Source organism: Zingiber officinale, chromosome 3B (assembly GCF_018446385.1).
Source record: "Zingiber officinale cultivar Zhangliang chromosome 3B, Zo_v1.1, whole genome shotgun sequence".
NCBI lineage: Eukaryota > Viridiplantae > Streptophyta > Magnoliopsida > Zingiberales > Zingiberaceae > Zingiber > Zingiber officinale.
This window is the reverse complement of record NC_055991.1, coordinates 89,195,473-89,210,220: the sequence shown is the minus strand read 5'-3', so window position 1 is coordinate 89,210,220 and position 14,748 is coordinate 89,195,473. Positions and strand designations below refer to the sequence as shown.

The window sequence follows — 14,748 nt, the reverse complement described above, 5'->3', positions numbered from 1 at the left end:
TAGTAATAATTATGTTCGTCCTTGTTTCGGTACGTCACTACCGGATACTCGTCACATGCTTGTTTGCTCACCTGTTATGCATTTTTATGCTAGTACCCATATGATTATATATATGCTCAGTGAGGTAGTGACATACCATGCTTGTTATGTTCAGGACCTAGGTTTTTGATATCCTATCTGACCTGTGTACTTTAGATCTTCATATTTGACCATCGATATTACAGTACTCATTTTATATTTATGGATATGGCTATGCTGATTAGTTTATTTCTATGCTTAGTATCATGCATCATGATTGCATGCTGTGCGATAGTCCGCTCCATTATTGTTGAGCCCATCGCCTGTTATATGGGTCTGCACACACCACCACTCATGGGTTAGTGGTCGATTCAGGCAGTGTGTGTTGCAGCAGGGACTTTGTTTGGCTCCGTTGGTCCGCTCATGGGTAGCGTTATGCAACGTGTTAGCCGGCAGGGATTCCTCCCCGTCATCGTGTACCGAGAGTTGAAAGCATTGTGCTCCCCCCACTACAAGAATTTCTAGATTTAACCACACCTAATAAACAACAGTTTTTCAAGAAATTGTTGTCTTTTTTCCATTTAACAACAGTTTTATTGAAAATTTTTGTTGTTCACCATAATGTCTTTTAAATAACAATAGTTTTTCAAAAAATCATTATCTAATGTGTGTCAAAGACAACGGTTTTAAAAAACTATTGTCTTTTAGTGTTGCTTATGTGATAATATACAACAGTTTTATTAAACTGTTGTCTATTGAATGTTGTTGAATCCTAAAAACACAACAGTGTTTTTAACTTCATGAAAAAAAAACCTAAAAATCCACTTCTCTGTGACTCTTCAACGAATAAAAACCTATCTCCGACTCCTCCTTCGTGACTCCTCCGCGAAAGACGCTCCTCCACTACTAGAAAAATGATTTATTATAACACTTTCTTCATGACACCTATTAAAAAGTGTCAATATAAATAAATTATAATGACACTTATAAAAACTAATTAAATTTTTTGAAAAATATCATATTAGATGGTGTATGATGACACATTTTGTAAGTGTCATTATAATTATAATCATATTAGACCTATTCCAAATCTCTTTCCACCCACCCGATCCTCCTGATCCTTTCGTTTCCTCCTTGCAGGGCCGCCCATTTTCTTCCCTCTCCCACCCCCTTCTTTCCTTCAGCGTAGACAGGTTTCTTCCCTCTCCGCAGCAACCAAGATGAGCTCAAAGGTAACCTATTTCTTATTTCTTCCCTCTCCGCAGCACCGCGCGCTGCCTCGCCAGGCGACGAGCGATCGCTTCGCCTATGGCCGCACTCAAGAGGGCCACAACCTCGCCAGGCTGCTAGTTCACTTATGGCTAGTTTGTAAATGGAGGCACACGAGGGGGCCATGCCTCACCAGGCAGTCGGTTCACAAACGATCGCACACGAAGGGGGCAATTCCTTGCCGGGCAGTGTCCTGTCGTGAGGCAGCGACATCACTACCTGCTTTTGAAACTCTCACCCTTTTCTTTTTTCCTAATTAATTTGATCTATTTTGGTTGAATAACTATAGGAATTTTAATCATAAATTGGTTGATTTTGTTGACTGTGAATATAGTAGAGAAGTTAATTAGTTGTGTTTGTTGTTGGTAATTATTCATGACGCTTGTGATGTTTGTAATTTAGATTATGTGCTTGATTCCTAAATTTTATGACATTTTGGTTGCTGGGAATACTGATGATAATGTGTTCTTATTTAGGCAAAAGGGCATTTATTGCTGGAGTTGTTAATGATAATGGTTATGGCTGGGCAGTCACAAAGGCTCTTGCCGCTGCTGGGGAAGAAATACTTGTTGGTACATGGGTGCCTGTAGGTGCTTTCGAAGTCATGTTTATTCTGTCATTATGTAATTAGATAAACACTGGAATATAAGCCTTCTGTTGGATCATTCATCAATAGGCACTGAACATATTTGAGACAAGCTTAAGGTGTGACAAATTTGATAAGTCACGGAAGTATGCCTTCCTTTATTATCAGGAGCATACATGGTTGGATTTATTTATTTTTCTCTTTCATGTTCAGTAGTAATCTTTCTCAGATTGTATTTACATATTGCCAAATGGCTCACTGATGGATATTGTCAAAGTATATCCTCTTGATGTCGTTTGCGATACACCTAATGATGTTCCTGAAGATGTATGTAAAAGAAATTTTTGATAAAATTGGTTCCTGGCACTTATTCCAATTTTTGATCATAAACAGCAGCTTGTATGGTGTTTATTTTAGGTCAAGACAAACAAACACTATGCTGGATCCTCAAATTGGACTATTAAGGTAGACACCATGTAACACCCCACCCTCCTCACTACTGGTCTGTGAGGGCGGAGCGCTACTGGACTACTAACTTTACTTAACTATCCTTGTTCACATGTTGATAGAAATTCCTAAAACTCTCGGAGAACTCAAAACATACAATTAACTAGCAGCGGAAGACTAAATGACTCATCTAATACATTCTACTCAACTCTTTGTTAATAAATTCTTATGCTAAATCCCAAGACTTCTATAGTCCAGGCATCACACATCCATCCGCACCTCCTTGTCGCCTTCCTTTGCTATAACTTTTCCTTTCCTTTATCTGCAGTAAGAGGAAATGCATCTATAAGCAAAATTGCTTAGTAAGCGCTATCTAACTCACAAAACTCGAGTATGCATGTAAGCTGAAAGAAATCTAGAAACTGAATGCTCATCTAATAGCAAACGAAATATAGCATACTGAAATACTAAACATGTAAGCAAATCTAAACAACATGTCAGTATATAAGAAAGCTAAACTTGCTGAATTTTAAACTTATGTGAAGCTTGTTTCTTTTGTTTGAAAACTTATACTTTAATACTTCAAAATAATAATCAACTTTCTTCTTGGGCCCAGGCGTAGTACCATCTTATGCGCATTCCCTAATAGGTTGGGGTAGCGAGCCACCAATCCTAAAAGAGCAGACCTCGGTCTACCAGGGCCAAGACCTCAGCATTGGACACCTGGATTTGTTTAACGACAACCTCGGAAGTCGGGTACTAGCCTCTTAAATAAAGTAAAATACTTGTTATCTTTTATTTCTTCTAATATATAATGCCTCGGCATTTTCTTTAAGCACCTTGTGTGCCAAAATCCCTAAAGTCTTGACTTTGGGATCTACTTAAGGACTTGGCCTTTCTCTTTCTTTTCTTTATCTTTCTTACACTCGTTAATACTTCTAATAAAAGAATGCTTCTTTAAAAACTGAAATGTTTAAACAAATTCTAACTTTGAAATACATAAACAAAAATCTGCATACTATGCTAATCAAAATTCTGCATACTATTCTAATCAAGGTTCTGCATTCTATGCTACACTATTTCTACATACTATGCTAACATAAATTCTGCACTATAATACTTAACCAAACTGCACTATAATCTTTTTCTTTAAAAACTGCATTATAAGTTCCACCAAAAATCTACACTATAAACTTTAAAGAAATCTGCACCATAAGCTCTTAAGAAATCTGCACTACAAGCTCTAAAGAAATCTACATTTTAAGCTCTAAGAAATCTGCACTACAAGCTTAATTAAAATTTGCACTATAAGCTTACATAAAAATCTGCACTATAAGCTTGATTGAAATCTGCACTATAGGCTTAATTAAAATCTGCACCTATAAACTTAATTAAAATCTACACTATAAGCTTAATTAAAAATCTGCACTATAAGCTTAATTAAAATCTGCACTATAGGCTTAATTAAAATCTGCACTATAAGCTTACATAAAAAACTGCATTATAAGCTTAATTAAAATCTGCACTATAGGCTTAATTAAAAATATGCACTATAAGCTTAATAAAAATCTGCAATATAAGCTCTACATAAAAATCTGCATTATAAGCTTAATTAAAATCTGCACTATAGGCTTAATTAAAAATCTGCACTATAAGCGCTTCTTATGCTTCGAATTCAAGAAGAACAAAGGTCCGAAACTACTCCTACTGCAGGTGAGAAGCACTTACCTTGCTTCTTGAACTCATAACCAAACAAAAAGGGCTTCTAGGACCTTGGCCGGCCGCTGGAGATGATGCCCTAACTCCCTTTCGTTTTCTGCCCGAGCTCCGCCATCGTACGCAGAAGAGAAGGAGAGAATAGTTTAAGTCACGGGAAAACAGAGCATCAACTTATCCCTTTTTATAACTTAATATTTCTGTTAACTCCTTAAATAAATTTGCTAGCTTTTCTAAACAGACAAATCCAACATCAACTTATCCCTTTTATAATATTCTGTTAACTATATTAAATAAATTCGCTACCTTTTCTAAACAGACAAATCCAACATCAACTTATCCCTTTTATAATATTCTGTTAACTATCTTAAATAAATTCGCTACCTTTTCTAAATAGAAAAATCTGTTTTCCCACCTGGTCAGCCGGGTTTTGATTGAGTTAAAGGTCGTGTGTGTTCAATTCTCGACTTGGACATTTTTTTGTCGAAACTTTTTTCGTTTAGTAAAAATACCAAACGACCTCCAAAAATACTCTAAAAATTTCTAAAATTCTCTAGAATATTTCTAAAATATTTCTAAATATTTTTAAGAACTTTTAGAACTCCTAATGAGGAAAATTGGGTCATTACACACCAACTCCTTGTTTTCACCAGAACTTGAATTCCCTTTTCTGTACGCTAATTAAACATTTTTTCTCCAAGAGACTGTGTAAACATAACTAAAGCCTGGAATGATAATTCATTTGATTTTTCACACGCTCTTGTGTTTCTGAAGCCTTCTTCTGCTTGGTGCAGGAAATGGAAGAGGCTGTGACGAAAGATTTTGGAAGGATTGACATCCTCGTGCATTCTCTTGCCAATGGACCAGAGGTACTACCTTACACCATCATATAATCATGATGTTTTTTTTACTTTAGTTCTAAATTATGGTTTTCATAAATAGGTAACGAAGCCACTCTTGGAGACATCTAGAAGAGGGTATCTTGCTATAATTTCAGCTTCGAGTTACTCTTTGTCTCCTTGCTTCGGCACTTTCTGTAACAACCCAATTTTCCCCATTAGGAGTTTTAAACGTTCTTAAAAATATTTAGAAATGCTATATAAATATTCTAGAGATTTTTATAAATTTTTAGAGTATTTTTATGTAATTTTTGGAGGTCGTTTGGTATTTTTACCAAAAGAAAGAAGTTGTGACAAAAAAATGTCCAAGCCGAGGCACGAACCGGCAACCCCTGACCGAGCAAAACTAGGCTGACCAACTGGGCTAGCAATTGTTACTTGAACAAATAAAGGAAGAGATTTATTTAAGTAATAGGAATTAATAACAAAGAAATAAAAGGAAGAAAAGGGTAGCAGCCGAGAATTGAACCCAGGGCTTTTGGCTCGGTCAAAACCCAGCCAACCAACTGCTCCGCGGATATTTTGCGAAAGAGTTGGCAGCGAAATAGTCTTAAGTTAACAGAAATACCAGATTTATAAAAAGGAACTTAGGGCTTTCCGAAACCTAATTTTCCCCGATCCCTTCCTCTCTCGCGCGACAAAGGCAGCTCGGGCGGAAACAAGCCGCGGCTAGGGCACGATTCCGGCTGCTGGCGGGTGGCTAACTCGGGGAGGTTCTTCATCGTCGTGATCCTTGCGTCGAGGAGGAACCGTAAGCACGGAGGAGTCGAAGCTTGCAATTTCCGCAAGCCTTAGAAGTTGTTCCGGTTGTAGGTTTAAGAAGAGGTAAGTTGCTACTCACCTGCAGTAAGATAGCTCCGATGTTTAATCCTTGATTTTCTCCTTGTTCCCGAAGCTTTGCATGAGTTTCCTTGCTTTCTCTGTTTTCGGATCATTTGAGCCTTGCAAGTTTCGGAATTTTTGCTGCCAATCGATGAACCTGTAATGGTATGGATTATTGAACAACTTTTCTTTATGCTATGCGTAGTTGGAAGAATTAGATTGTGTAGATTCATTGGGTGCATGTTTTAGTACATCACGGTATTAATTTTTGTGATAACAGCAGCAATTTTCCTTATGCTCTGCTTAGTAAGGATTAATTTAGAATGGGTAAGTGTATCAAGTGTAAGTTTTACTTAGGTTTTACATGGTATCAAACTTAGATCTCCTTGTTACCTTAATTAGTATCACAGTTTTAGCCTTCCAATTTTGTTAGCATTTGCTGCATCCTTTCCGTAAGTTTTGCTGGATTGGAATTAATGTAGAAGGAAAGCTGTAGTCCTTATTTTAAGTATACAGATTTGAGGTTTAGATATATTTTCTAGATATACTCATTCTAGGATGCAAATGTGAGTTCTTTACTCTAGCATGTGGTTTAGATATGCTTCTTTGCTACCATCCATTTAAGCATACAGATTTTAGTTTCCTTATTACCTCAATATGCAGAACTCTAATCTTAGAGCAGATTTTATTAAGCATTTCATATGCAGATTTTATAAGTATAGTATGCAGAATTTATAAGTATAGCATGCTGATTTTTATAAGTATAGTATGCAGATTTTTAATATGCAGAATTCTATTAGCATAGTAGGCAGATTTTGGGTTAAGCATTTCAAAGTTAGAATTTGCTTAAACATTTCAGTTTCTTTTTAAAGAAGTATTCTTTTAGAAGTATTAACAAGTATAAGAAAGATGAAGAAAAGAAAGAAAAAGGCCAAGGCCTTAAGTAAATCCCAAAGTCAAGATTTTAGGGATTTTGGCGCACAAGGTGCTAAAGAAAATGCCGAGGCATTATATAGAAGTATTAAAAGATAACAAGTATTTTACTTTTATCAGTGGCACTGTGCTGGACTCTCAGTTGTCCTTGGGTTGGGCTCCCATAGTCGTCCCTAGGTTTAGATAACCTAGTAGACCCGACTAGATTCGGGACTAGCTACCTCGGGCCGAATGGGTCGGTCGTTACAAAAGTAAAAGCGCAGTTGCCGGGCCCAAGAGAAGTTGATTATTATTTTGAAGTATTATAAGTATAAGTTTTTGAACAAGTAAAATGAGTTTTACATAAACATAAAGTATTAAAGATTAAGTTAGAACAAATGAAATAAGTTTCATATAGTTCTGAAAATCAGTAAGTTTAGTTATTTATTCTACCATGTTTATCTAGTGGTTGAGTAGTTTTCATGTTTACCTATTAGATGAGTAGCATGATTAGCTATTAGAATTACATGAGTAGATTCCTTAGCTTTTCTTTGCTATTAGTTTGACATTAGCAGTTATGTTTATGCTTTATTTCTTTTTAGAGCATATAGTTTTTAGTTCTTTTCGTATACATGCACATTCATGATTTTGTGAGTTAGATAGCGCTTACTAAGCAAATTTTGCTTATAGACTACACTTCCTCTTACTGCAGATACAGGAAAGGAAAAGATATAGAAAGGAAGGCGACAAGGAGGTGTTCGAAGGATGTGTGATGCCAGGACTATGGAAGCCTTGGGACTAGGAAAGAAGTTTTAATTTTAGTTTCTGCATTTTAGTTATTGTAAACATTTGAGTTGTATTTTAAGTTCATGTCATTTGAGATTATTCTGTTTAGATTGCATGTAGGATGAGTTCAGTTTAGTAAGTGGATATTTGTGTGTTTGATACTTATTTAACTGCGTGATTGATTGATATGTGTTCCAGCCGCTTGTGGCTGAGTATATATTGCATGTATTGTTGAATATGGTCACCTGTACAGGGGAGATTCTGTCGAAATTTTTCGGTAGGGTTTCCATGTGATTTTTTTCATACCGGTTAAGTAGAGTTAGTAGATAAGTAACGGTCATTCTTAGAGAGTAGTAGTAGTAAGAAGGGTGGTCGTTACACTTTCTTTCAATAATGAATCCAGGTTTCTTTCGATTCCATGAAAACAAAACAATTGCATGTTCCATTTGTGTGTATATTTCAACTTGAGATCCTGACAAGAACATCATTATCAATCCATCATTATATCTTCTTCTTTACGGAAAGAATAAAGCAATGCTAGTAGTTATAATAAAACCCAAAAATAAAGTTATCAAACAATTCCTTTTCTTGTTGGTACATAGATTTTATATCTCATCTTCACTTTGTTTTGGATGTCTCCGTTAAATATGGCAAGCGGTGCTTCAATATCTTTGACATACATAGCTTCCGAAAGGGCAATCCCAGGGTATAACCTTTTCCCTTGTTTATTCCAAAGTTTATAATTTGGAATACTTGTTTAGTTCTTGCATCAACTTGCAGATACAGAGGTGGAATGAGCTCAGCAAAAGCTGCATTGGAGAGCGATACAAAAGTAAGTTCAACTCTGCTGTAATTGTTGTATGTGAAATTGATTGTCAAGTCTGGCTAGTGTTTGGAAATATTTAAACCCAAACTATATGGTAGTTCACTCATCTAAGATTATATTTGGAAAAATATAGATTCAATAATTTTGATGTTTTCAGCATTTGTTTTTGGATGTAGGTGCTGGCTTTTGAACTGCACTTGCTTGCCACAAAGCATCAGGTAATTATATAATTAGTAACCATTTGGTGATTGTTAGCATACACGATATGATGGCTTTTCTTCAGTTCAATAGACATGTTTTTACCTACTGCTCTGTATTCATATGTTCCTTTCTCTGTCTATGCCATGTTTTACATTGATCTTTCAATTGGCATTTGACTCGAGATTTACCCACGCATGAAATTCTGCAGTTTGTTTATATCACTTGATTATAGAAATTTGTTGAAGAGTTGTCCCGTTTTTGTTTATTTGATCTATGAATTTGTTTGCATTTGCATTATTTTCAATTCCCGAGATGTTAAACACTTCTAGTTGCTTCCTTATACATTGAAGAATGTTTTAAAACATTCTTCAACCTAGCTCTTGATTGTTAATTTTAGTCAATTATAGTGGTAATTGTTAGATCCTTTATTTATTTTAATTAATCTCTATTTGAATATTCCATTATATAATTAATCAATGACTTATTAATCAATGGTGCTTATTTTTGTAGATGTTTCATCTGATTCTAACACCTCAGGGAGCTTTTATGTACTCAATGACATATTCCGTCTCAACGTGCTCATTACAAAGATTCTAAGATACACTTGGAGGAATGATAGCTCGGCCTTATCATCTGGTGTGATTTTAATTAATCTTTCAGTGAAATATTATAATTTTTTTAGATTTATTATGTTATTAAAATTTTAAATAAATATGAAATGTATTTGCAGTTGGCTATAAACGAAGATTTCTATTAGTGCATATGGAATGCTACTTTCTGGATTCATTTTTATTTAAGGCATTCTTTCCTTTAATGGTCCCTTTTAGAATTTAATGTATGACTTACTCCTTAGCATCATATGGAGTGTGTGGGAACGTTTACATTAGATTGTACCTTTTAGAATTAATGCTGCTTGATCACTGGGAAAAATAATGTTTGCATGGTTTATAATAGAAGCTTTGTATGTAGTGACATAAAATGAAAATTCTGCTTAATAAGACATTTAAGAGCCATCATATTGTTTCAAGAGGTTACCATTTATGTTACATAGATAACGCTTTTTGCACTTCTGTTAGATGACTAGATCAAATGGGTTTTATGGTTATGTAACATTTATGCAGTGCAATTAGAATTACGCGTACAGTTTAGTTTCTAATTTGTAATATATATCTTTATTCGAATAGGTGTCCTCAAGAGTACTGGGAAGAATGCCGACAAACTAAAAAAATGGAGAGACTTTAACAAATTAAGGAGCACTAGGAGCTGCAGTCCCTCCTCTTCACCGACATCTAAGTAGAAAATCTCATGTTATATTGTTCTACCTTTGTTTTAATAGTGTTATCATTTTGTTTGTTGCTTATGAAATTTCTTCAGAATGCTATAGATATTATTTTTGAATGTTAGAAAATTGTATATTAAATTTTATTTTGAAATTTAGTATTTTGAATGATTTATAATATTAGAAAATTGTGTATTAATTTTTTTTATTTTTTATCTAAAAAAGACAACGGTTTTTCACTGTTGTCGTAGATAGTTTAAAACTGTTATTGAAGACCCTATTATTAAAGGTAGATGCTCAAAGACAACGGTGAAAAACTGTTGTCTTTGAAGCAAAAGACAACAGTTTTTCACCGTTGTAAAAATGTTGTCTTTGCCTTCAAAGACAACGGTTAAAAACTGTTGTCTTTGGGCACCCCTTTTAACACACGGCCTTTAACAACAGTTCAAAATGGGCTACGACAACGGTGAAAAACCATTGTTGTTAGGTTTTTTTCTTGTAGTGCCCATTTATGATTTGGGGTCAGAGGACAGGAGTACTCCGACAGCATCCCGTCCACTCAGTCACTCATCAGGTGTAGTGATGGTAGAGTGCACGGTTGTCACAACCCTACCCACTGGGTCTCACCATTGTGTGTGAGATGACTGACTGGCGTCAGGGGTGACCAGGACGCATCATTGGCATCATACGCATTTATGCATTTACTGCTTGTGTTTGCTGCACTTATATGCTGCATTTGGATGGATGCATATGTTTGACATGCATACAGGATTTATGACACTTCCGGTCTGACGACCTGATTATTCTGATAGGTGGCCCTGTGAGTACAGTTTCTCTTCAGCCCTTTTCTATTATACATTACCTTCTTTTGTTCAGGAGACTGTACTCCATAGTTATTACTATTTGTTATAGTTTACTATACATGTCAACTAGGTATCTGCTGAGTTGTTGAACTCACCCCCGTGGACACTATCTTTTTCAGGTACTAGGTTGTTTATGGAGACGCTTGGAGTATCCTGGCTGCTGGTCCCCACATCACATCAGAATACATGTCTACGCTTTTGTGTATTTTTACTTCGGTATTTATAATTTGTGTAATTAGTGTAGTATTCCGATTTTGTTTCTGGAGTTGTTATATTGTTGTGTTGTGTAAGCCTAGCCGGCTAGCAGTTTTAGTTTTGGGTTGTATGTGTTGTCCTTTTCCGCTGTGTTTGTGTTTTTTTTTAGTACAGCTGAGTAGGCTGTTAAATATATATACAAACTGCGTGGTTGTGTGTATATTCCAGCCGCTTGTGGCTGATGTATATTTTGTATGTAGAATTGCTTCAGATTGTCACCCGTACAGGGGAGGTGTTACCGAAATTTCTTCAGACAGGGACTCCCTCGGGGCATGACAGAGTCTTCACCAGCATTCAGGAAAATGCTCCAGTTAGTGGTATCTCACTGTTGATTATTATCAATCCTAGTGGCTAGTTGCTTGGATGTAGATGCTCCTTTTGTCTCCTTACCTAAATAGTCAATCTATCTAGTATACCTGCAATCAACATGATGACACTCTAATATGTATTAGTTCTGTTTTGTGCACAATCTAATTATCATTGGTGACTAGTCACTTAGGTGGAGAAGCTCCAGTTCTTAAACTGTAGATCATTTTTTTTCTCCTTGGCACAAGCCACATCAGAAGAGTAGTTAAAAAAATTACAAGGGCAACAACTAAGCTATAGCTCAGACACATTGTAGTACTTTCTCGTCTTTAGTTTATTGCCCTTAATTCATGCTAAGTCATTATGGGTTCAGTCATCGGCATTGTGATAAATGGCACAATATTAGGCCAAATAGTTTTATCCCAAAAATCGAAGGCGAAAAAGGAGAAGAAAGATAATTAGAATAAAGAGCATCTTCAGCTAACATGCCCCTTCTCTTTGTTAGGAGATCACACTCCAATGGACAATGGTGCTACTAAAAAGCTTGTTGTCTGCCAAATCCCCTAAATTTCGGTGAGAACTCATGTCGCCATTTATTGCTCGATTGGAGGCATCTCTTACTTATTGATTATTGTTATTTTCTTTCAAAGCTTTCCAAAATGTCCAACTTTATGTGCCTCACATATTACAACAAATTGTAACATGTTATATCTTCTCTTTGTGATGGAATTTGAAGTTTCAAAGGTATATTTATTCTGCTTATTGCTAATTGAATTACTGTATTTATTCTCATCCTTATTTTTCAGGTTCTTGAAGAGCTAAGACTCACTATGGATCAGTTCATTGATTTGTGTATTCTCTCTGGATATGATTATTGTGATAGCATTAAAGGTAAACTTTCTTATGAGATATAGTGCATTCAACAAGTTTAACATACAAGGCTAGTACTCTACTGCTTACTATTTACGAAATTTGATAACTAATGTTCATTCAAATCTCTAGTATGATAATGCTTGAGTAGTTGAAGATGGTGTCAGTGCTACAACTATTCCATGTCTTTGTTACTTGGACTTGATATAGTGTTCAACATTAGTATGATCGCAATATCTGACATGACTACTTTTACAAATTGTACATGCGTTCAATAGGATTAGTGATTGTTCACTCTTAGTGTCACTGTTTGAGTGTCATTATCCAAGTATTTATATTTAACACAGATTGGGGTAGTTATTTCATGCCTTGGAAATTTCTATTTTTTTCAAATGTTTGGTTGAAGGAAAAAAAACTCTGTTTCTGTATTTGATGTTCCATGAAATAAACTATACACATACCTTTGCCTAATACCTCATTCTTGCATTTCTATCATGAGCAGAATTGGCTGACATTTCCCTTATTTATTGCCTCTCTTTGTTCTCATCTTTTTCTTTGATATGTCAATACCTAATACACATCTATGTGTTATCTTGTTGATTGAACATTTTGTAAATTTAGTTATAAGTAAAGTTGTGGTGTCCTTATAATTTTGTTTTTGTTTTGTCTATTAAAATTTGCCTTCGAGAAATAAGCTCATCGTATAGTGATTCAGCTGAGTTAGTAGATGGAGTCTGTAGCATGTTGACTGGAATTATGAGCATGTTTTGTATATAAAGACATTTTTCCAGGAACAAAGTATAAATCAAATTCCTTGTCTGTTTTCAACATTTGTCTAGACAAGTTCTTGTCATTTTGTCAATCCTGCCTATAACTCAGCAAGTCCGCATCCTAAATTGATATTTGAATAGCTGATTTGCTATGACCACCTGCAGGCTCCAGGTTTAGATGCATTTTTTGTAGGTTTCGATGATTTCTTATTGCCACCACGAGTATCTTTTAAGAATGTTCTTGACCAAATATAAGCTTATTTTGCGAATTTAAAGCTACGTGCATAAGTTTTCCAATGGAAGTTACCAAGACAACTCTAAGTTGGTTAAATTGCTTGTGTTGCATAAGTTTGTATTGCATAAATTTTATTTCTTAGAGACTATAAGTTTGTATTGCATAAGTTTGTATTGAATAAGTTTTTTCTCTTTCGTTTTGGAAACATTGAGTGTTGTCCTGGAATTCTAGAAATCCTTCTCTCATGTCCAGATATTAGAACTATGCGAAATATTTATTCTCTGATTACAATTCATGCAGTACTTACTACAATTCTCTTTTTTCTTATATTTAATATTTTTCTTTGATAAGTTTTGTTTAATTTTTCTCTTACAGGTACGTAACTCAAGCAATTCGTGAGGCTTGAGATTTTTTATGCAAGGAGTGAGCTTTGTTAGGTTCTAGTTGCCTTGCTAATGTGTAAAATTCATATAGAGAACAGTAATGGAAAACATGTGATTTATGGTTTGATACTACTAAGTTTGATGAGTACAACTCATTTTGTATATTTTAGCTAGCATATTTTGGATTGAATGTAGTAAATATTTAGTTTTGTATTGGTGGTTTGCTTATATTAAAAAAAGATTGGTTGTTTGTTATTATCATATTACAACATGAATATTAAAGACAACGGTTAGAAACATTGTAAAAAGTACATAATCACAACGAAATTTTTTTGTGAAAAGTGATAAAAGACAACGATTTTATCCATTATAAAACATATTAAAATTATATACCACAATGGTGTATAACTGTTGTAAAATTTAAAACCACAACGTTTTAAATTATCTACCACAATGGTTTATATTTGTTGTAAAAAGAGTCTACCACAATGGTTATATATATTATCGAAATTATCTACCACAACGGTTTTAAACCGTTGTCATATCAAGTAAAAAAAATTTGAGCATATAAACAACAACAGATAAAAATTGTTGTCGAATGTCTACAAAGACAACGGATTCAAAACCATTGTCGTAGGGCAATGACTTTTACAACACAGTCAGTTACAATGATTTTTTGACCCTACGACAACGAATAATATCAGTTATCATTTGTAATTTTTGTTGTAGTGAGCCTTCGACGACTCCTACTCCAAGACCGAGGTGTCGTAGACCTATGATGGATAATCTACAAAAATACCTCTTCTGGAGCTGGCAAAAGAGGGGATCAAGTACAAAAAGTATCAAAAAGTGTAACAAGCTACACTTTCCACTTGTAATAATTAAGTACAGGAATTAATACTTTGTTACCAAACACGTTTCGTAGGCAATTAGCTTGAGCTTGGTGTTTGGTCAGCTTCTTGGTGACAGTCGGCTATAGCAGAGTTATAGTAGGACAGCAACAGTAAGCTGGAGCAATCGAAAAGCTAATCAGACATGTAGAAGCTATGTTTTAAATGCTCCTCGAGACACACTTATAAAGAGTGTGGACAACACCTTCCATAGCCTTGAAGGCACCTCTAGCATGTCAAATCTTATCCCAAACTCATTTCTCCTATTATGCGACAAAGTCTAAATTTTATCACCTAGAAGGTGTCTTCCATAGCTCGAAGGCGCCTTCCATGAACAATGCGAAGACACCTTCCATGAACAGTATGAAGTCGTCTTTCAATGCTTGAAGGCGCCTCAAGTACTATTCACCCATGA

General features: G+C 35.1%; 1 pseudogene; it reads left to right on the top strand.

Annotated features, from left to right (window-relative positions):
• The first annotated feature begins 1,238 nt into the window (after positions 1–1,238).
• Positions 1,239–9,079, top strand: LOC122055005 (annotated as a pseudogene).
• Positions 9,080–14,748: the final 5,669 nt, after the last annotated feature.